This window comes from Camelus dromedarius, unplaced genomic scaffold (assembly GCF_036321535.1).
Source record: "Camelus dromedarius isolate mCamDro1 unplaced genomic scaffold, mCamDro1.pat HAP1_SCAFFOLD_35, whole genome shotgun sequence".
In the NCBI taxonomy this organism is placed as follows: domain Eukaryota; kingdom Metazoa; phylum Chordata; class Mammalia; order Artiodactyla; family Camelidae; genus Camelus; species Camelus dromedarius.
The window spans coordinates 958,245-980,117 of record NW_026989813.1 but is presented as its reverse complement, the minus strand read 5'-3'; positions in this window follow the sequence as shown (position 1 = coordinate 980,117).

Below are 21,873 nucleotides of genomic sequence, written 5' to 3'. Positions count from 1 at the left end.
GGTGATTGAAACAATGTAAATGACTTCTCTATTGGGTAGAACTCGCTCCGAGAGGGTTTTTCTGCGAAAACTTCGTCATTTTTGAAACTGGCGTTTGGAAAATGCGGCAAAATCTGAGAAAATACTTCTAAGAATCAATATTGAATGTATGGTGATGAAAGTTCGGTAATCCACATGCTAACAAATTTGTAGTGAATATGTGTCGAATCCTTTATGCATGTAGCATGTTAGGAACACGGAATTTCACAGCCAGGGAATTTATGTAAATTACATTTCTCTTGGTTAGAAATCACTCCAAGAGATTTTTCCTGAGAAATTGGCCTGATTTTTGAAACTGACATTAGGAAAATCTGTGATCTCAGACTACTAGATTCTCGGTGTAAATCTGCCTTTTATGGTGGATGAAAGTTCTGTAATCCGCATGCTAACAACTCTGTAGTGAATATTTGTCGAATCTGAGATACGTGTAGCGTGTTTGGAACACAGAATATCACGGTGAGCGAATCTATATAAAATAAATGTCTCTTGGGTAGAATACGCTCCAAGAGACTTTTCTGGGTATTCTGCCTCATTTTTGAAACTGGCTTTTGAAAATATCTGCAAAATCAGTGAAAATGCTTCAAAGTGTCAATATGCCTTGTATTGTGATGCAAGATCGTACAAACACATGCAAACAAATCTGTGGTGAATATTTGTAGAAAGCGTTATGCATGTGGCCTGATCGTTTCCCGGAAAATGCCGGTGATGGAATCTATGTAAATTACATGCCTATTGGTTAGAATTCGCTCCAAAATATTTTTCTGAGCAAACGGCCTGATTTTCGAAACTAGCATTAGGAAAAAGCTGCAAATTCAGGGTTAATGTTTCTAGGTGTATATATGCCATTTATGGTGGATGAAAGTTCTGTAATCTACATGTTCACAACTCATTCGGGAAAGTTTGTTGAAACATTGATGCATGTAGCGTGTTCGGAAAATGGAATGTCACTGTGAGGGAAACTTTGTAAATTACATTTCTATTGGGAAGTACTCGCTCCACGAGAATTTTTCTGCGTATCTGCCTCCTTTTCAAAACTGGCATTAGGGAAAACTTTCGAAATATGAGAAAATGCTTCAAAGTGTCAACATGGCATTTATGGTGGATGAAAGTTCGGTAATCCTTATGCTAACAACTCTGTAGTGAATATTTGTCGAGTCCGTGATGCATGTAGCTTTTTCGGAACACGGAATTTCACGATGACGGGTTCTATGTAAATTGCATGTCTATTGGGTAGAACTCGCTCCGAGAGTATTTTTCTGTGGAAACTGCATGATTTTAGAGACTGACATTAGGAGAAAACTACTAAATCAGAATAAAATTTCTATGTATAAATATGCACTGTAAGGTGGATTAAAGTTTGTTAATACACATGTTCACAACTCATTAAAGAAGGTTTTTTGAATCCGTGGTGCATGTAACGTGTTCAGAACACGGAATGACACGGTGATTGAAAGTAGTTAAATTATTATCTTTTGGGTAGAACTGTCTCCAAGAGCATTTTTCTGCCAATTCTGCCTCATTTTCAAAACTGGCATTAAAACTAACCTGTGAAATCTGAGAAAATTCTTCAAAGTGTCAGTAAGCCTTGTATGGTGGATGAAAGTGCTGTAATCCACTTGCTAACAACTCTGTAGTGAATATTTCTCGCATCCGAGATGCATGTAGCGTGTTCGGAACACGGAATTTCACGGTGAGCGAATCCATGTAAATTACATGTCTATTGGTTAGAACCCGCTCCAAGAGGTTTTTGCCGTGAAATCTGCCTCATTTTCGAAACTGGCATTTCGAAAGCTCTGTGAAATCAGAGAAAAATCTTCTAAGCATCAATATGCCTACTAGTGGGATGAAAGTCCTGTAATCCACATGCAAACAACTCTGTAGTGTATTTTTGTCGAATATTTTCTGCATGTAGCGTGTTCGAAACACGTAATTTCACAGCGGGAGAATCTATGTTATTTACATATCTTTTGGGTAGAACACGCTCCAAAAGTTTTTTCCTTTGAAAACTGCCTGATTTTCGAAACTGCTATTAGGAAAAAGCTGCGAACTCAGAGTTAAAGTTTCTAGGTGTAAATATGCCTTGTATGGTGGATGAAAGTTCTGTAATACACATGTACACAACTCATTAAAAATGTTTGTCAAATCCGTGATGTATGTAGCGTGTTCGGAACACGGAATGTTACGGTGACGGTATCTATGAAAATGAGATGTCTATTGGATAGAACATGCACCAAGAGAATTTTTCTGCGAAATCTGCCTGATTTTCGTAAGTGACGTTAGGAAAACCTGCAAAATCTTAGTAAATGTTTCTAGGTGTAAATATGCCTTGTTTTGTGGTTGATAAATCGGTAATCCACATGCTCACGCTCATTAAATAATGTTTGTCGAAGCCGTGATGAATGTAACGTTTTTGGAACACGGAATGTCTCGGTGAGTGAAACTCTGAAAATAACAATTCTACTGGATAGAACTCGCATAAATTGAATGCTTCTGCGAAAATTTCATGATTTTCGAAACTGGATGTTAGGAAAAACCTGCGAAATCAGAATAACTACTTCTAGGTGTAAATATGCCTTGTATGGTGGATGAAAGTTTGGTAATCCACATGCTCACACTCATTAAAGAATGTTTGTCGAATTCGTGATGCATGTAACGTGTTCGGAATACGGAATGTCATAGTGAAGGAAACAATGTAAGTTACATGTCTATTGGGTAGAACTCGCTTGAAGAGGATTTTTCTGCGAAAAGTGCCTCATTTTGAAAACTGCCATTAGGAGAACCCTGTGAAATCGGAGAAAATGCTTGTATGTGTCAATATGCCTTGAATGGTGAATGAAAGTCCGGTAATCCACATGTTAATAACAGTGTAGTAATTATTTTGTAAACCGTGATTCATGTAGCGCTTTTGGAAAATGGAATTTCACGGTAATGAAACTATGTAAATTAAAATTCTATTGAGTAGAACGAGCTAGAAGAGAATTTTTCTGCGAAAATTGCATGATTGTCGAATCTGAAGTTTGGAAAAAGCTGCAAAACGAGAGTAAATATTTGTAGGTGCACATGTGCCTCTATGTTGCAAGAAAGTTCGGTAATCCACATTTTCAAAACATATTAAAGAATCTTTTTCTAATCCGTGGTGCATGTAGCGTGTTCAGAACGTGGAATTTCACGGTGATTGAAACAATGTAAATGACTTCTCTATTGGGTAGAACTCGCTCCGAGAGGGTTTTTCTGCGAAAACTTCGTCATTTTTGAAACTGGCGTTTGGAAAATGCGGCAAAATCTGAGAAAATACTTCTAAGAATCAATATTCAATGTATGGTGATGAAAGTTCGGTAATCCACATGCTAACAAATTTGTAGTGAATATTTGTCGAATCCTTTATGCATGTAGCATGTTAGGAACACGGAATTTCACAGCCAGGGAATTTATGTAAATTACATTTCTCTTGGTTAGAAATCACTCCAAGAGATTTTTCCTGAGAAATAGGCCTGATTTTTGAAACTGACATTAGGAAAATCTGCGATCTCAGACTACTAGATTCTCGGTGTAAATCTGCCTTTTATGGTGGATGAAAGTTCGGTAATCCGCATGCTAACAACTCTGTAGTGAATATTTGTCGAATCTGAGATACGTGTAGCGTGTTTGGAACACAGAATATCACGGTGAGCGAATCTATATAAAATAAATGTCTCTTGGGTAGAATTCGCTCCAAGAGACTTTTCTGGGTATTCTGCCTCATTTTTGAAACTGGCTTTGGAAAATATCTGCAAAATCAGTGAAAATGCTTCAAAGTGTCAATATGCCTTGTATTGTGATGCAAGATCGTAAAAACACATGCAAACAAATCTGTGGTGAATATTTGTAGAAAGCGTTATGCATGTGGCCTGATCGTTTCCCGGAAAATGCCGGTGATGGAATCTATGTAAATTACATGCCTATTGGTTAGAATTCGCTCCAAAATATTTTTCTGAGCAAACGGCCTGATTTTCGAAACTAGCATTAGGAAAAAGCTGCAAATTCAGAGTTAATGTTTCTAGGTGTATATATGCCATTTATGGTGGATGAAAGTTCTGTAATCTACATGTTCACAACTCATTCGGGAAAGTTTGTTGAAACATTGATGCATGTAGCGTGTTCGGAAAATGGAATGTCACTGTGAGGGAAACTTTGTAAATTACATTTCTATTGGGAAGTACTCGCTCCACGAGAATTTTTCTGCGTATCTGCCTCCTTTTCAAAACTGGCATTAGGGAAAACTTTCGAAATATGAGAAAATGCTTCAAAGTGTCAACATGGCATTTATGGTGGATGAAAGTTCGGTAATCCTTATGCTAACAACTCTGTAGTGAATATTTGTCGAGTCCGTGATGCATGTAGCTTTTTCGGAACACGGAATTTCACGATGACGGGTTCTATGTAAATTGCATGTCTATTGGGTAGAACTCGCTCCGAGAGTATTTTTCTGTGGAAACTGCATGATTTTAGAGACTGACATTAGGAGAAAACTACTAAATCAGAATAAAATTTCTATGTATAAATATGCACTGTAAGGTGGATTAAAGTTTGTTAATACACATGTTCACAACTCATTAAAGAAGGTTTTTTGAATCCGTGGTGCATGTAACGTGTTCAGAACACGGAATGACACGGTGATTGAAAGTAGTTAAATTATTATCTTTTGGGTAGAACTGTCTCCAAGAGCATTTTTCTGCCAATTCTGCCTCATTTTCAAAACTGGCATTAAAACTAACCTGTGAAATCTGAGAAAATTCTTCAAAGTGTCAGTAAGCCTTGTATGGTGGATGAAAGTGCTGTAATCCACTTGCTAACAACTCTGTAGTGAATATTTCTCGCATCCGAGATGCATGTAGCGTGTTCGGAACACGGAATTTCACGGTGAGCGAATCCATGTAAATTACATGTCTATTGGTTAGAACCCGCTCCAAGAGGTTTTTGCCGTGAAATCTGCCTCATTTTCGAAACTGGCATTTCGAAAGCTCTGTGAAATCAGAGAAAAATCTTCTAAGCATCAATATGCCTACTAGTGGGATGAAAGTCCTGTAATCCACATGCAAACAACTCTGTAGTGTATTTTTGTCGAATATTTTCTGCATGTAGCGTGTTCGAAACACGTAATTTCACAGCGGGAGAATCTATGTTATTTACATATCTTTTGGGTAGAACACGCTCCAAAAGTTTTTTCCTTTGAAAACTGCCTGATTTTCGAAACTGCTATTAGGAAAAAGCTGCGAACTCAGAGTTAAAGTTTCTAGGTGTAAATATGCCTTGTATGGTGGATGAAAGTTCTGTAATACACATGTACACAACTCATTAAAAATGTTTGTCAAATCCGTGATGTATGTAGCGTGTTCGGAACACGGAATGTTACGGTGACGGTATCTATGAAAATGAGATGTCTATTGGATAGAACATGCACCAAGAGAATTTTTCTGCGAAATCTGCCTGATTTTCGTAAGTGACGTTAGGAAAACCTGCAAAATCTTAGTAAATGTTTCTAGGTGTAAATATGCCTTGTTTTGTGGTTGAAAAATCGGTAATCCACATGCTCACGCTCATTAAATAATGTTTGTCGAAGCCGTGATGAATGTAACGTTTTTGGAACACGGAATGTCTCGGTGAGTGAAACTCTGAAAATAACAATTCTACTGGATAGAACTCGCATAAATTGAATGCTTCTGCGAAAATTTCATGATTTTCGAAACTGGATGTTAGGAAAAACCTGCGAAATCAGAATAACTAATTCTAGGTGTAAATATGCCTTGTATGGTGGATGAAAGTTTGGTAATCCACATGCTCACACTCATTAAAGAATGTTTGTCGAATTCGTGATGCATGTAACGTGTTCGGAATACGGAATGTCATAGTGAAGGAAACAATGTAAGTTACATGTCTATTGGGTAGAACTCGCTTGAAGAGGATTTTTCTGCGAAAAGTGCCTCATTTTGAAAACTGCCATTAGGAGAACCCTGTGAAATCGGAGAAAATGCTTGTATGTGTCAATATGCCTTGAATGGTGAATGAAAGTCCGGTAATCCACATGTTAATAACAGTGTAGTAATTATTTTGTAAACCGTGATTCATGTAGCGCTTTTGGAAAATGGAATTTCACGGTAATGAAACTATGTAAATTAAAATTCTATTGAGTAGAACGAGCTAGAAGAGAATTTTTCTGCGAAAATTGCATGATTGTCGAATCTGAAGTTTGGAAAAAGCTGCAAAACGAGAGTAAATATTTGTAGGTGCACATGTGCCTCTATGTTGCAAGAAAGTTCGGTAATCCACATTTTCAAAACATATTAAAGAATCTTTTTCTAATCCGTGGTGCATGTAGCGTGTTCAGAACGTGGAATTTCACGGTGATTGAAACAATGTAAATGACTTCTCTATTGGGTAGAACTCGCTCCGAGAGGGTTTTTCTGCGAAAACTTCGTCATTTTTGAAACTGGCGTTTGGAAAATGCGGCAAAATCTGAGAAAATACTTCTAAGAATCAATATTCAATGTATGGTGATGAAAGTTCGGTAATCCACATGCTAACAAATTTGTAGTGAATATTTGTCGAATCTTTATGCATGTAGCATGTTAGGAACACGGAATTTCACAGCCAGGGAATTTATGTAAATTACATTTCTCTTGGTTAGAAATCACTCCAAGAGATTTTTCCTGAGAAATAGGCCTGATTTTTGAAACTGACATTAGGAAAATCTGCGATCTCAGACTACTAGATTCTCGGTGTAAATCTGCCTTTTATGGTGGATGAAAGTTCGGTAATCCGCATGCTAACAACTCTGTAGTGAATATTTGTCGAATCTGAGATACGTGTAGCGTGTTTGGAACACAGAATATCACGGTGAGCGAATCTATATAAAATAAATGTCTCTTGGGTAGAATTCGCTCCAAGAGACTTTTCTGGGTATTCTGCCTCATTTTTGAAACTGGCTTTGGAAAATATCTGCAAAATCAGTGAAAATGCTTCAAAGTGTCAATATGCCTTGTATTGTGATGCAAGATCGTACAAACACATGCAAACAAATCTGTGGTGAATATTTGTAGAAAGCGTTATGCATGTGGCCTGATCGTTTCCCGGAAAATGCCGGTGATGGAATCTATGTAAATTACATGCCTATTGGTTAGAATTCGCTCCAAAATATTTTTCTGAGCAAACGGCCTGATTTTCGAAACTAGCATTAGGAAAAAGCTGCAAATTCAGAGTTAATGTTTCTAGGTGTATATATGCCATTTATGGTGGATGAAAGTTCTGTAATCTACATGTTCACAACTCATTCGGGAAAGTTTGTTGAAACATTGATGCATGTAGCGTGTTCGGAAAATGGAATGTCACTGTGAGGGAAACTTTGTAAATTACATTTCTATTGGGAAGTACTCGCTCCACGAGAATTTTTCTGCGTATCTGCCTCCTTTTCAAAACTGGCATTAGGGAAAACTTTCGAAATATGAGAAAATGCTTCAAAGTGTCAACATGGCATTTATGGTGGATGAAAGTTCGGTAATCCTTATGCTAACAACTCTGTAGTGAATATTTGTCGAGTCCGTGATGCATGTAGCTTTTTCGGAACACGGAATTTCACGATGATGGGTTCTATGTAAATTGCATGTCTATTGGGTAGAACTCGCTCCGAGAGTATTTTTCTGTGGAAACTGCATGATTTTAGAGACTGACATTAGGAGAAAACTACTAAATCAGAATAAAATTTCTATGTATAAATATGCACTGTAAGGTGGATTAAAGTTTGTTAATACACATGTTCACAACTCATTAAAGAAGGTTTTTTGAATCCGTGGTGCATGTAACGTGTTCAGAACACGGAATGACACGGTGATTGAAAGTAGTTAAATTATTATCTTTTGGGTAGAACTGTCTCCAAGAGCATTTTTCTGCCAATTCTGCCTCATTTTCAAAACTGGCATTAAAACTAACCTGTGAAATCTGAGAAAATTCTTCAAAGTGTCAGTAAGCCTTGTATGGTGGATGAAAGTGCTGTAATCCACTTGCTAACAACTCTGTAGTGAATATTTCTCGCATCCGAGATGCATGTAGCGTGTTCGGAACATGGAATTTCACGGTGAGCGAATCCATGTAAATTACATGTCTATTGGTTAGAACCCGCTCCAAGAGGTTTTTGCCATGAAATCTGCCTCATTTTCGAAACTGGCATTTCGAAAGCTCTGTGAAATCAGAGAAAAAGCTTCTAAGCATCAATATGCCTACTAGTGGGATGAAAGTCCTCTAATCCACATGCAAACAACTCTGTAGTGTATTTTTGTCGAATATTTTCTGCATGTAGCGTGTTCGAAACACGTAATTTCACAGCGGGAGAATCTATGTTATTTACATATCTTTTGGGTAGAACACTCTCCAAAAGTTTTTTCCTTTGAAAACTGCCTGATTTTCGAAACTGCTATTAGGAAAAAGCTGCGAACTCAGAGTTAAAGTTTCTAGGTGTAAATATGCCTTGTATGGTGGATGAAAGTTCTGTAATACACATGTACACAACTCATTAAAAATGTTTGTCAAATCCGTGATGTATGTAGCGTGTTCGGAACACGGAATGTTACGGTGACGGTATCTATGAAAATGAGATGTCTATTGGATAGAACATGCACCAAGAGAATTTTTCTGCGAAATCTGCCTGATTTTCGTAAGTGACGTTAGGAAAACCTGCAAAATCTTAGTAAATGTTTCTAGGTGTAAATATGCCTTGTTTTGTGGTTGAAAAATCGGTAATCCACATGCTCACGCTCATTAAATAATGTTTGTCGAAGCCGTGATGAATGTAACGTTTTCGGAACATGGAATGTCTCGGTGAGTGAAACTCTGAAAATAACAATTCTACTGGATAGAACTCGCATAAATTGAATGCTTCTGCGAAAATTTCATGAGTTTCGAAACTGGATGTTAGGAAAAACCTGCGAAATCAGAATAACTACTTCTAGGTGTAAATATGCCTTGTATGGTGGATGAAAGTTTGGTAATCCACATGCTCACACTCATTAAAGAATGTTTGTCGAATTCGTGATGCATGTAACGTGTTCGGAATACGGAATGTCATAGTGAAGGAAACAATGTAAGTTACATGTCTATTGGGTAGAACTCGCTTGAAGAGGATTTTTCTGCGAAAGTGCCTCATTTTGAAAACTGCCATTAGGAGAACCCTGTGAAATCGGAGAAAATGCTTGTATGTGTCAATATGCCTTGAATGGTGAATGAAAGTCCGGTAATCCACATGTTAATAACAGTGTAGTAATTATTTTGTAAACCGTGATTCATGTAGCGCTTTTGGAAAATGGAATTTCACGGTAATGAAACTATGTAAATTAAAATTCTATTGAGTAGAATGAGCTAGAAGAGAATTTTTCTGTGAAAATTGCATGATTGTCGAATCTGAAGTTTGGAAAAAGCTGCAAAACGAGAGTAAATATTTGTAGGTGCACATGTGCCTCTATGTTGCAAGAAAGTTCGGTAATCCACATTTTCAAAACATATTAAAGAATCTTTTTCTAATCCGTGGTGCATGTAGCGTGTTCAGAACGTGGAATTTCACGGTGATTGAAACAATGTAAATGACTTCTCTATTGGGTAGAACTCGCTCCGAGAGGGTTTTTCTGCGAAAACTTCGTCATTTTTGAAACTGGCGTATGGAAAATGCGGCAAAATCTGAGAAAATACTTCTAAGAATCAATATTCAATGTATGGTGATGAAAGTTCGGTAATCCACATGCTAACAAATTTGTAGTGAATATTTTTCGAATCCTTTATGCATGTAGCATGTTAGGAACACGGAATTTCACAGCCAGGGAATTTATGTAAATTACATTTCTCTTGTTTAGAAATCACTCCAAGAGATTTTTCCTGAGAAATAGGCCTGATTTTTGAAACTGACATTAGGAAAATCTGCGATCTCAGACTACTAGATTCTCGGTGTAAATCTGCCTTTTATGGTGGATGAAAGTTCGGTAATCCGCATGCTAACAACTCTGTAGTGAATATTTGTCGAATCTGAGATACGTGTAGCGTGTTTGGAACACAGAATATCACGGTGAGCGAATCTATATAAAATAAATGTCTCTTGGGTAGAATTCGCTCCAAGAGACTTTTCTGGGTATTCTGCCTCATTTTTGAAACTGGCTTTTGAAAATATCTGCAAAATCAGTGAAAATGCTTCAAAGTGTCAATATGCCTTGTATTGTGATGCAAGATCGTAAAAACACATGCAAACAAATCTGTGGTGAATATTTGTAGAAAGCGTTATGCATGTGGCCTGATCGTTTCCCGGAAAATGCCGGTGATGGAATCTATGTAAATTACACGCCTATTGGTTAGAATTCGCTCCAAAATATTTTTCTGAGCAAACGGCCTGATTTTCGAAACTAGCATTAGGAAAAAGCTGCAAATTCAGGGTTAATGTTTCTAGGTGTATATATGCCATTTATGGTGGATGAAAGTTCTGTAATCTACATGTTCACAACTCATTCGGGAAAGTTTGTTGAAACATTGATGCATGTAGCGTGTTCGGAAAATGGAATGTCACTGTGAGGGAAACTTTGTAAATTACATTTCTATTGGGAAGTACTCGCTCCACGAGAATTTTTCTGCGTATCTGCCTCCTTTTCAAAACTGGCATTAGGGAAAACTTTCGAAATATGAGAAAATGCTTCAAAGTGTCAACATGGCATTTATGGTGGATGAAAGTTCGGTAATCCTTATGCTAACAACTCTGTAGTGAATATTTGTCGAGTCCGTGATGCATGTAGCTTTTTCGGAACACGGAATTTCACGATGACGGGTTCTATGTAAATTGCATGTCTATTGGGTAGAACTCGCTCCGAGAGTATTTTTCTGTGGAAACTGCATGATTTTAGAGACTGACATTAGGAGAAAACTACTAAATCAGAATAAAATTTCTATGTATAAATATGCACTGTAAGGTGGATTAAAGTTTGTTAATACACATGTTCACAACTCATTAAAGAAGGTTTTTTGAATCCGTGGTGCATGTAACGTGTTCAGAACACGGAATGACACGGTGATTGAAAGTAGTTAAATTATTATCTTTTGGGTAGAACTGTCTCCAAGAGCATTTTTCTGCCAATTCTGCCTCATTTTCAAAACTGGCATTAAAACTAACCTGTGAAATCTGAGAAAATTCTTCAAAGTGTCAGTAAGCCTTGTATGGTGGATGAAAGTGCTGTAATCCACTTGCTAACAACTCTGTAGTGAATATTTCTCGCATCCGAGATGCATGTAGCGTGTTCGGAACATGGAATTTCACGGTGAGCGAATCCATGTAAATTACATGTCTATTGGTTAGAACCCGCTCCAAGAGGTTTTTGCCGTGAAATCTGCCTCATTTTCGAAACTGGCATTTCGAAAGCTCTGTGAAATCAGAGAAAAAGCTTCTAAGCATCAATATGCCTACTAGTGGGATGAAAGTCCTGTAATCCACATGCAAACAACTCTGTAGTGTATTTTTGTCGAATATTTTCTGCATGTAGCGTGTTCGAAACACGTAATTTCACAGCGGGAGAATCTATGTTATTTACATATCTTTTGGGTAGAACACGCTCCAAAAGTTTTTTCCTTTGAAAACTGCCTGATTTTCGAAACTGCTATTAGGAAAAAGCTGCGAACTCAGAGTTAAAGTTTCTAGGTGTAAATATGCCTTGTATGGTGGATGAAAGTTCTGTAATACACATGTACACAACTCATTAAAAATGTTTGTCAAATCCGTGATGTATGTAGCGTGTTCGGAACACGGAATGTTACGGTGACGGTATCTATGAAAATGAGATGTCTATTGGATAGAACATGCACCAAGAGAATTTTTCTGCGAAATCTGCCTGATTTTCGTAAGTGACGTTAGGAAAACCTGCGAAATCTTAGTAAATGTTTCTAGGTGTAAATATGCCTTGTTTTGTGGTTGAAAAATCGGTAATCCACATGCTCACGCTCATTAAATAATGTTTGTCGAAGCCGTGATGAATGTAACGTTTTCGGAACACGGAATGTCTCGGTGAGTGAAACTCTGAAAATAACAATTCTACTGGATAGAACTCGCTTAAATTGAATGCTTCTGCGAAAATTTCATGATTTTCGAAACTGGATGTTAGGAAAAACCTGCGAAATCAGAATAACTACTTCTAGGTGTAAATATGCCTTGTATGGTGGATGAAAGTTTGGTAATCCACATGCTCACACTCATTAAAGAATGTTTGTCGAATTCGTGATGCATGTAACGTGTTCGGAATACGGAATGTCATAGTGAAGGAAACAATGTAAGTTACATGTCTATTGGGTAGAACTCGCTTGAAGAGGATTTTTCTGCGAAAAGTGCCTCATTTTGAAAACTGCCATTAGGAGAACCCTGTGAAATCGGAGAAAATGCTTGTATGTGTCAATATGCCTTGAATGGTGAATGAAAGTCCGGTAATCCACATGTTAATAACAGTGTAGTAATTATTTTGTAAACCGTGATTCATGTAGCGCTTTTGGAAAATGGAATTTCACGGTAATGAAACTATGTAAATTAAAATTCTATTGAGTAGAACGAGCTAGAAGAGAATTTTTCTGCGAAAATTGCATGATTGTCGAATCTGAAGTTTGGAAAAAGCTGCAAAACGAGAGTAAATATTTGTAGGTGCACATGTGCCTCTATGTTGCAAGAAAGTTCGGTAATCCATATTTTCAAAACATATTAAAGAATCTTTTTCTAATCCGTGGTGCATGTAGCGTGTTCAGAACGTGGAATTTCACGGTGATTGAAACAATGTAAATGACTTCTCTATTGGGTAGAACTCGCTCCGGGAGGGTTTTTCTGCAAAAACTTCATCATTTTTGAAACTGGCGTTTGGAAAATGCGGCGAAATCTGAGAAAATACTTCTAAGAATCAATATTCAATGTATGGTGATGAAAGTTCGGTAATCCACATGCTAACAAATTTGTAGTGAATATTTGTCGAATCCTTTATGCATGTAGCATGTTAGGAACACGGAATTTCACAGCCAGGGAATTTATGTAAATTACATTTCTCTTGGTTAGAAATCACTCCAAGAGATTTTTCCTGAGAAATAGGCCTGATTTTTGAAACTGACATTAGGAAAATCTGCGATCTCAGACTACTAGATTCTCGGTGTAAATCTGCCTTTTATGGTGGATGAAAGTTCGGTAATCCGCATGCTAACAACTCTGTAGTGAATATTTGTCGAATCTGAGATACGTGTAGTGTGTTTGGAACACAGAATATCACGGTGAGCGAATCTATATAAAATAAATGTCTCTTGGGTAGAATTCGCTCCAAGAGACTTTTCTGGGTATTCTGCCTCATTTTTGAAACTGGCTTTGGAAAATATCTGCAAAATCAGTGAAAATGCTTCAAAGTGTCAATATGCCTTGTATTGTGATGCAAGATCGTAAAAACACATGCAAACAAATCTGTGGTGAATATTTGTAGAAAGCGTTATGCATGTGGCCTGATCATTTCCCGGAAAATGCCGGTGATGGCATCTATGTAAATTACATGCCTATTGGTTAGAATTCGCTCCAAAATATTTTTCTGAGCAAACGGCCTGATTTTCAAAACTAGCATTAGGAAAAAGCTGCAAATTCAGAGTTAATGTTTCTAGGTGTATATATGCCATTTATGGTGGATGAAAGTTCTGTAATCTACATGTTCACAACTCATTCGGGAAAGTTTGTTGAAACATTGATGCATGTAGCGTGTTCGGAAAATGGAATGTCACTGTGAGGGAAACTTTGTAAATTACATTTCTATTGGGAAGTACTCGCTCCACGAGAATTTTTCTGCGTATCTGCCTCCTTTTCAAAACTGGCATTAGGGAAAACTTTCGAAATATGAGAAAATGCTTCAAAGTGTCAACATGGCATTTATGGTGGATGAAAGTTCGGTAATCCTTATGCTAACAACTCTGTAGTGAATATTTGTCGAGTCCGTGATGCATGTAGCTTTTTCGGAACACGGAATTTCACGATGACGGGTTCTATGTAAATTGCATGTCTATTGGGTAGAACTCGCTCCGAGAGTATTTTTCTGTGGAAACTGCATGATTTTAGAGACTGACATTAGGAGAAAACTACTAAATCAGAATAAAATTTCTATGTATAAATATGCACTGTAAGGTGGATTAAAGTTTGTTAATACACATGTTCACAACTCATTAAAGAAGGTTTTTTGAATCCGTGGTGCATGTAACGTGTTCAGAACACGGAATGACACGGTGATTGAAAGTAGTTAAATTATTATCTTTTGGGTAGAACTGTCTCCAAGAGCATTTTTCTGCCAATTCTGCCTCATTTTCAAAACTGGCATTAAAACTAACCTGTGAAATCTGAGAAAATTCTTCAAAGTGTCAGTAAGCCTTGTATGGTGGATGAAAGTGCTGTAATCCACTTGCTAACAACTCTGTAGTGAATATTTCTCTCATCCGAGATGCATGTAGCGTGTTCGGAACATGGAATTTCACGGTGAGCGAATCCATGTAAATTACATGTCTATTGGTTAGAACCCGCTCCAAGAGGTTTTTGCCGTGAAATCTGCCTCATTTTCGAAACTGGCATTTCGAAAGCTCTGTGAAATCAGAGAAAATGCTTCTAAGCATCAATATGCCTACTAGTGGGATGAAAGTCCTGTAATCCACATGCAAACAACTGTGTAGTGTATTTTTGTCGAATATTTTCTGCATGTAGCGTGTTCGAAACACGTAATTTCACAGCGGGAGAATCTATGTTATTTACATATCTTTTGGGTAGAACACGCTCCAAAAGTTTTTTCCTTTGAAAACTGCCTGATTTTCGAAACTGCTATTAGGAAAAAGCTGCGAACTCAGAGTTAAAGTTTCTAGGTGTAAATATGCCTTGTATGGTGGATGAAAGTTCTGTAATACACATGTACACAACTCATTAAAAATGTTTGTCAAATCCGTGATGTATGTAGCGTGTTCGGAACACGGAATGTTACGGTGACGGTATCTATGAAAATGAGATGTCTATTGGATAGAACATGCACCAAGAGAATTTTTCTGCGAAATCTGCCTGATTTTCGTAAGTGACGTTAGGAAAACCTGCAAAATCTTAGTAAATGTTTCTAGGTGTAAATATGCCTTGTTTTGTGGTTGAAAAATCGGTAATCCACATGCTCACGCTCATTAAATAATGTTTGTCGAAGCCGTGATGAATGTAACGTTTTCGGAACACGGAATGTCTCGGTGAGTGAAACTCTGAAAATAACAATTCTACTGGATAGAACTCGCATAAATTGAATGCTTCTGCGAAAATTTCATGATTTTCGAAACTGGATGTTAGGAAAAACCTGCGAAATCAGAATAACTACTTCTAGGTGTAAATATGCCTTGTATGGTGGATGAAAGTTTGGTAATCCACATGCTCACACTCATTAAAGAATGTTTGTCGAATTCGTGATGCATGTAACGTGTTCGGAATACGGAATGTCATAGTGAAGGAAACAATGAAAGTTACATGTCTATTGGGTAGAACTCGCTTGAAGAGGATTTTTCTGCGAAAAGTGCCTCATTTTGAAAACTGCCATTAGGAGAACCCTGTGAAATCGGAGAAAATGCTTGTATGTGTCAATATGCCTTGAATGGTGAATGAAAGTCCGGTAATCCACATGTTAATAACAGTGTAGTAATTATTTTGTAAACCGTGATTCATGTAGCGCTTTTGGAAAATGGAATTTCACGGTAATGAAACTATGTAAATTAAAATTCTATTGAGTAGAACGAGCTAGAAGAGAATTTTTCTGTGAAAATTGCATGATTGTCGAATCTGAAGTTTGGAAAAAGCTGCAAAACGAGAGTAAATATTTGTAGGTGCACATGTGCCTCTATGTTGCAAGAAAGTTCGGTAATCCACATTTTCAAAACATATTAAAGAATCTTTTTCTAATCCGTGGTGCATGTAGCGTGTTCAGAACGTGGAATTTCACGGTGATTGAAACAATGTAAATGACTTCTCTATTGGGTAGAACTCGCTCCGAGAGGGTTTTTCTGCGAAAACTTCGTCATTTTTGAAACTGGCGTTTGGAAAATGCGGCAAAATCTGAGAAAATACTTCTAAGAATCAATATTCAATGTATGGTGATGAAAGTTCGGTAATCCACATGCTAACAAATTTGTAGTGAATATTTGTCGAATCCTTTATACATGTAGCATGTTAGGAACACGGAATTTCACAGCCAGGGAATTTATGTAAATTACATTTCTCTTGGTTAGAAATCACTCCAAGAGATTTTTCCTGAGAAATAGGCCTGATTTTTGAAACTGACATTAGGAAAATCTGCGATCTCAGACTACTAGATTCTCGGTGTAAATCTGCCTTTTATGGTGGATGAAAGTTCGGTAATCCGCATGCTAACAACTCTGTAGTGAATATTTGTCGAATCTGAGATACGTGTAGCGTGTTTGGAACACAGAATATCACGGTGAGCGAATCTATATAAAATAAATGTCTCTTGGGTAGAATTCGCTCCAAGAGACTTTTCTGGGTATTCTGCCTCATTTTTGAAACTGGCTTTTGAAAATATCTGCAAAATCAGTGAAAATGCTTCAAAGTGTCAATATGCCTTGTATTGTGATGCAAGATCGTACAAACACATGCAAACAAATCTGTGGTGAATATTTGTAGAAAGCGTTATGCATGTGGCCTGATCGTTTCCCGGAAAATGCCGGTGATGGAATCTATGTAAATTACATGCCTATTGGTTAGAATTCGCTCCAAAATATTTTTCTGAGCAAACGGCCTGATTTTCGAAACTAGCATTAGGAAAAAGCTGCAAATTCAGAGTTAATGTTTCTAGGTGTATATATGCCATTTATGGTGGATGAAAGTTCTGTAATCTACATGTTCACAACTCATTCGGGAAAGTTTGTTGAAACCTTGATGCATGTAGCGTGTTCGGAAAATGGAATGTCACTGTGAGGGAAACTTTGTAAATTACATTTCTATTGGGAAGTACTCGCTCCACGAGAATTTTTCTGCGTATCTGCCTCCTTTTCAAAACTGGCATTAGGGAAAACTTTCGAAATATGAGAAAATGCTTCAAAGTGTCAACATGGCACTTATGGTGGATGAAAGTTCGGTAATGTTTATGCTAACAACTCTGTAGTGAATAATTGTCGAATCCGTGATGCATGTAGCTTTTTCGGGACACGGAATTTCACGATGACGGGTTCTATGTAAATTGCATGTCTATTGGGTAGAACTCACTCCGAGAGTATTTTTCTGTGGAAACTGCATGATTTTAGAGACTGACATTAGGAGAAAACTACTAAATCAGAATAAAATTTCTATGTATATATATGCACTGTAAGGTGGATTAAAGTTCGTTAATACACATGTTCACAACTCATTTAAGAATGTTTTTTGAATCCGTGGTGCATGTAACGTGTTCAGAACACGGAATGACACGGTGATTGAAAGTAGTTAAATTATTATCTTTTGGGTAGAACTGTCTCCAAGAGCATTTTTCTGCCAATTCTGCCTCATTTTCAAAACTGGCATTAAAACTAACCTGTGAAATCTGAGAAAATTCTTCAAAGTGTCAGTAAGCCTTGTATGGTGGATGAAAGTGCTGTAATCCACTTGCTAACAACTCTGTAGTGAATATATCTCGCATCCAGGATGCATGTAGCGTGTTCGGAACACGGAATTTCACGGTGAGCGAATCCATGTAAATTACATGTTAATTGGTAAGAACCCTCTTCAAGAGGTTTTTGCCGTGAAATCTTCCTCATTTTCGAAACTGGCATTTCGAAAGCTCTGTGAAATCAGAGAAAAAGCTTCTAAGCATCAATATGCCTACTAGTGGGATGAAAGTCCTGTAATCCACATGCAAACAACTCTGTAGTGTATTTTTGTCGAATATTTTCTGCATGTATCGTGTTCGAAACACGTAAATTCACAGCGGGAGAATCTATGTTATTTACATATCTTTTGGGTAGAACACGCTCCAAAAGTTTTTTCCTTTGAAAACTGCCTGATTTTCGAAACTGCTATTAGGAAAAAGCTGCGAACTCAGAGTTAAAGTTTCTAGGTGTAAATATGCCTTGTATGGTGGATGAAAGTTCTGTAATACACATGTACACAACTCATTAAAAATGTTTGTCAAATCCGTGATGTATGTAGCGTGTTCGGAACACGGAATGTTACGGTGACGGTATCTATGAAAATGAGATGTCTATTGGATAGAACATGCACCAAGAGAATTTTTCTGCGAAATCTGCCTGATTTTCGTAAGTGACGTTAGGAAAACCTGCGAAATCTTAGTAAATGTTTCTAGGTGTAAATATGCCTTGTTTTGTGGTTGAAAAATCGGTAATCCACATGCTCACGCTCATTAAATAATGTTTGTCGAAGCCGTGATGAATGTAACGTTTTCGGAACACGGAATGTCTCGGTGAGTGAAACTCTGAAAATAACAATTCTACTGGATAGAACTCGCATAAATTGAATGCTTCTGCGAAAATTTCATGATTTTCGAAACTGGATGTTAGGAAAAACCTGCGAAATCAGAATAACTACTTCTAGGTGTAAATATGCCTTGTATGGTGGATGAAAGTTTGGTAATCCACATGCTCACACTCATTAAAGAATGTTTGTCGAATTCGTGATGCATGTAACGTGTTCGGAATACGGAATGTCATAGTGAAGGAAACAATGTAAGTTACATGTCTATTGGGTAGAACTCGCTTGAAGAGGATTTTTCTGCGAAAAGTGCCTCATTTTGAAAACTGCCATTAGGAGAACCCTGTGAAATCGGAGAACATGCTTGTATGTGTCAATATGCCTTGAATGGTGAATGAAAGTCCGGTAATCCACATGTTAATAACAGTGTAGTAATTATTTTGTAAACCGTGATTCATGTAGCGCTTTTGGAAAATGGAATTTCACGGTAATGAAACTATGTAAATTAAAATTCTATTGAGTAGAACGAGCTAGAAGAGAATTTTTCTGTGAAAATTGCATGATTGTCGAATCTGAAGTTTGGAAAAAGCTGCAAAACGAGAGTAAATATTTGTAGGTGCACATGTGCCTCTATGTTGCAAGAAAGTTCGGTAATCCACATTTTCAAAACATATTAAAGAATCTTTTTCTAATCCGTGGTGCATGTAGCGTGTTCAGAACGTGGAATTTCACGGTGATTGAAACAATGTAAATGACTTCTCTATTGGGTAGAACTCGCTCCGAGAGGGTTTTTCTGCGAAAACTTCGTCATTTTTGAAACTGGCGTTTGGAAAATGCGGCAAAATCTGAGAAAATACTTCTAAGAATCAATATTCAATGTATGGTGATGAAAGTTCGGTAATCCACATGCTAACAAATTTGTAGTGAATATTTGTCGAATCCTTTATGCATGTAGCATGTTAGGAACACGGAATTTCACAGCCAGGGATTTTATGTAAATTACATTTCTCTTGGTTAGAAATCACTCCAAGAGATTTTTCCTGAGAAATAGGCCTGATTTTTGAAACTGACATTAGGAAAATCTGCGATCTCAGACTACTAGATTCTCGGTGTAAATCTGCCTTTTATGGTGGATGAAAGTTCGGTAATCCGCATGCTAACAACTCTGTAGTGAATATTTGTCGAATCTGAGATACGTGTAGCGTGTTTGGAACACAGAATATCACGGTGAGCGAATCTATATAAAATAAATGTCTCTTGGGTAGAATTCGCTCCAAGAGACTTTTCTGGGTATTCTGCCTCATTTTTGAAACTGGCTTTTGAAAATATCTGCAAAATCAGTGAAAATGCTTCAAAGTGTCAATATGCCTTGTATTGTGATGCAAGATCGTACAAACACATGCAAACAAATCTGTGGTGAATATTTGTAGAAAGCGTTATGCATGTGGCCTGATCGTTTCCCGGAAAATGCCGGTGATGGAATCTATGTAAATTACACGCCTATTGGTTAGAATTCGCTCCAAAATATTTTTCTGAGCAAACGGCCTGATTTTCGAAACTAGCATTAGGAAAAAGCTGCAAATTCAGAGTTAATGTTTCTAGGTGTATATATGCCATTTATGGTGGATGAAAGTTCTGTAATCTACATGTTCACAACTCATTCGGGAAAGTTTGTTGAAACCTTGATGCATGTAGCGTGTTCGGAAAATGGAATGTCACTGTGAGGGAAACTTTGTAAATTACATTTCTATTGGGAAGTACTCGCTCCACGAGAATTTTTCTGCGTATCTGCCTCCTTTTCAAAACTGGCATTAGGGAAAACTTTCGAAATATGAGAAAATGCTTCAAAGTGTCAACATGGCACTTATGGTGGATGAAAGTTCGGTAATGTTTATGCTAACAACTCTGTAGTGAATAATTGTCGAATCCGTGATGCATGTAGCTTTTTCGGGACACGGAATTTCACGATGACGGGTTCTATGTAAATTGCATGTCTATTGGGTAGAACTCGCTCCGAGAGTATTTTTCTGTGGAAACTGCATGATTTTAGAGACTGACATTAGGAGAAAACTACTAAATCAGAATAAAATTTCTATGTATATATATGCACTGTAAGGTGGATTAAAGTTCGTTAATACACATGTTCACAACTCATTAAAGAAGGTTTTTTGAATCCGTGGTGCATGTAACGTGTTCAGAACACGGAATGACACGGTGATTGAAAGTAGTTAAATTATTATCTTTTGGGTAGAACTGTCTCCAAGAGCATTTTTCTGCCAATTCTGCCTCATTTTCAAAACTGGCATTAAAACTAACCTGTGAAATCTGAGAAAATTCTTCAAAGTGTCAGTAAGCCTTGTATGGTGGATGAAAGTGCTGTAATCCACTTGCTAACAACTCTGTAGTGAATATATCTCGCATCCAGGATGCATGTAGCGTGTTCGGAACACGGAATTTCACGGTGAGCGAATCCATGTAAATTACATGTTAATTGGTAAGAACCCTCTTCAAGAGGTTTTTGCCGTGAAATCTTCCTCATTTTCGAAACTGGCATTTCGAAAGCTCTGTGAAATCAGAGAAAAAGCTTCTAAGCATCAATATGCCTACTAGTGGGATGAAAGTCCTGTAATCCACATGCAAACAACTCTGTAGTGTATTTTTGTCGAATATTTTCTGCATGTATCGTGTTCGAAACACGTAAATTCACAGCGGGAGAATCTATGTTATTTACATATCTTTTGGGTAGAACACGCTCCAAAAGTTTTTTCCTTTGAAAACTGCCTGATTTTCGAAACTGCTATTAGGAAAAAGCTGCGAACTCAGAGTTAAAGTTTCTAGGTGTAAATATGCCTTGTATGGTGGATGAAAGTTCTGTAATACACATGTACACAACTCATTAAAAATGTTTGTCAAATCCGTGATGTATGTAGCGTGTTCGGAACACGGAATGTTACGGTGACGGTATCTATGAAAATGAGATGTCTATTGGATAGAACATGCACCAAGAGAATTTTTCTGCGAAATCTGCCTGATTTTCGTAAGTGACGTTAGGAAAACCTGCGAAATCTTAGTAAATGTTTCTAGGTGTAAATATGCCTTGTTTTGTGGTTGAAAAATCGGTAATCCACATGCTCACGCTCATTAAATAATGTTTGTCGAAGCCGTGATGAATGTAACGTTTTCGGAACACGGAATGTCTCGGTGAGTGAAACTCTGAAAATAACAATTCTACTGGATAGAACTCGCATAAATTGAATGCTTCTGCGAAAATTTCATGATTTTCGAAACTGGATGTTAGGAAAAACCTGCGAAATCAGAATAACTACTTCTAGGTGTAAATATGCCTTGTATGG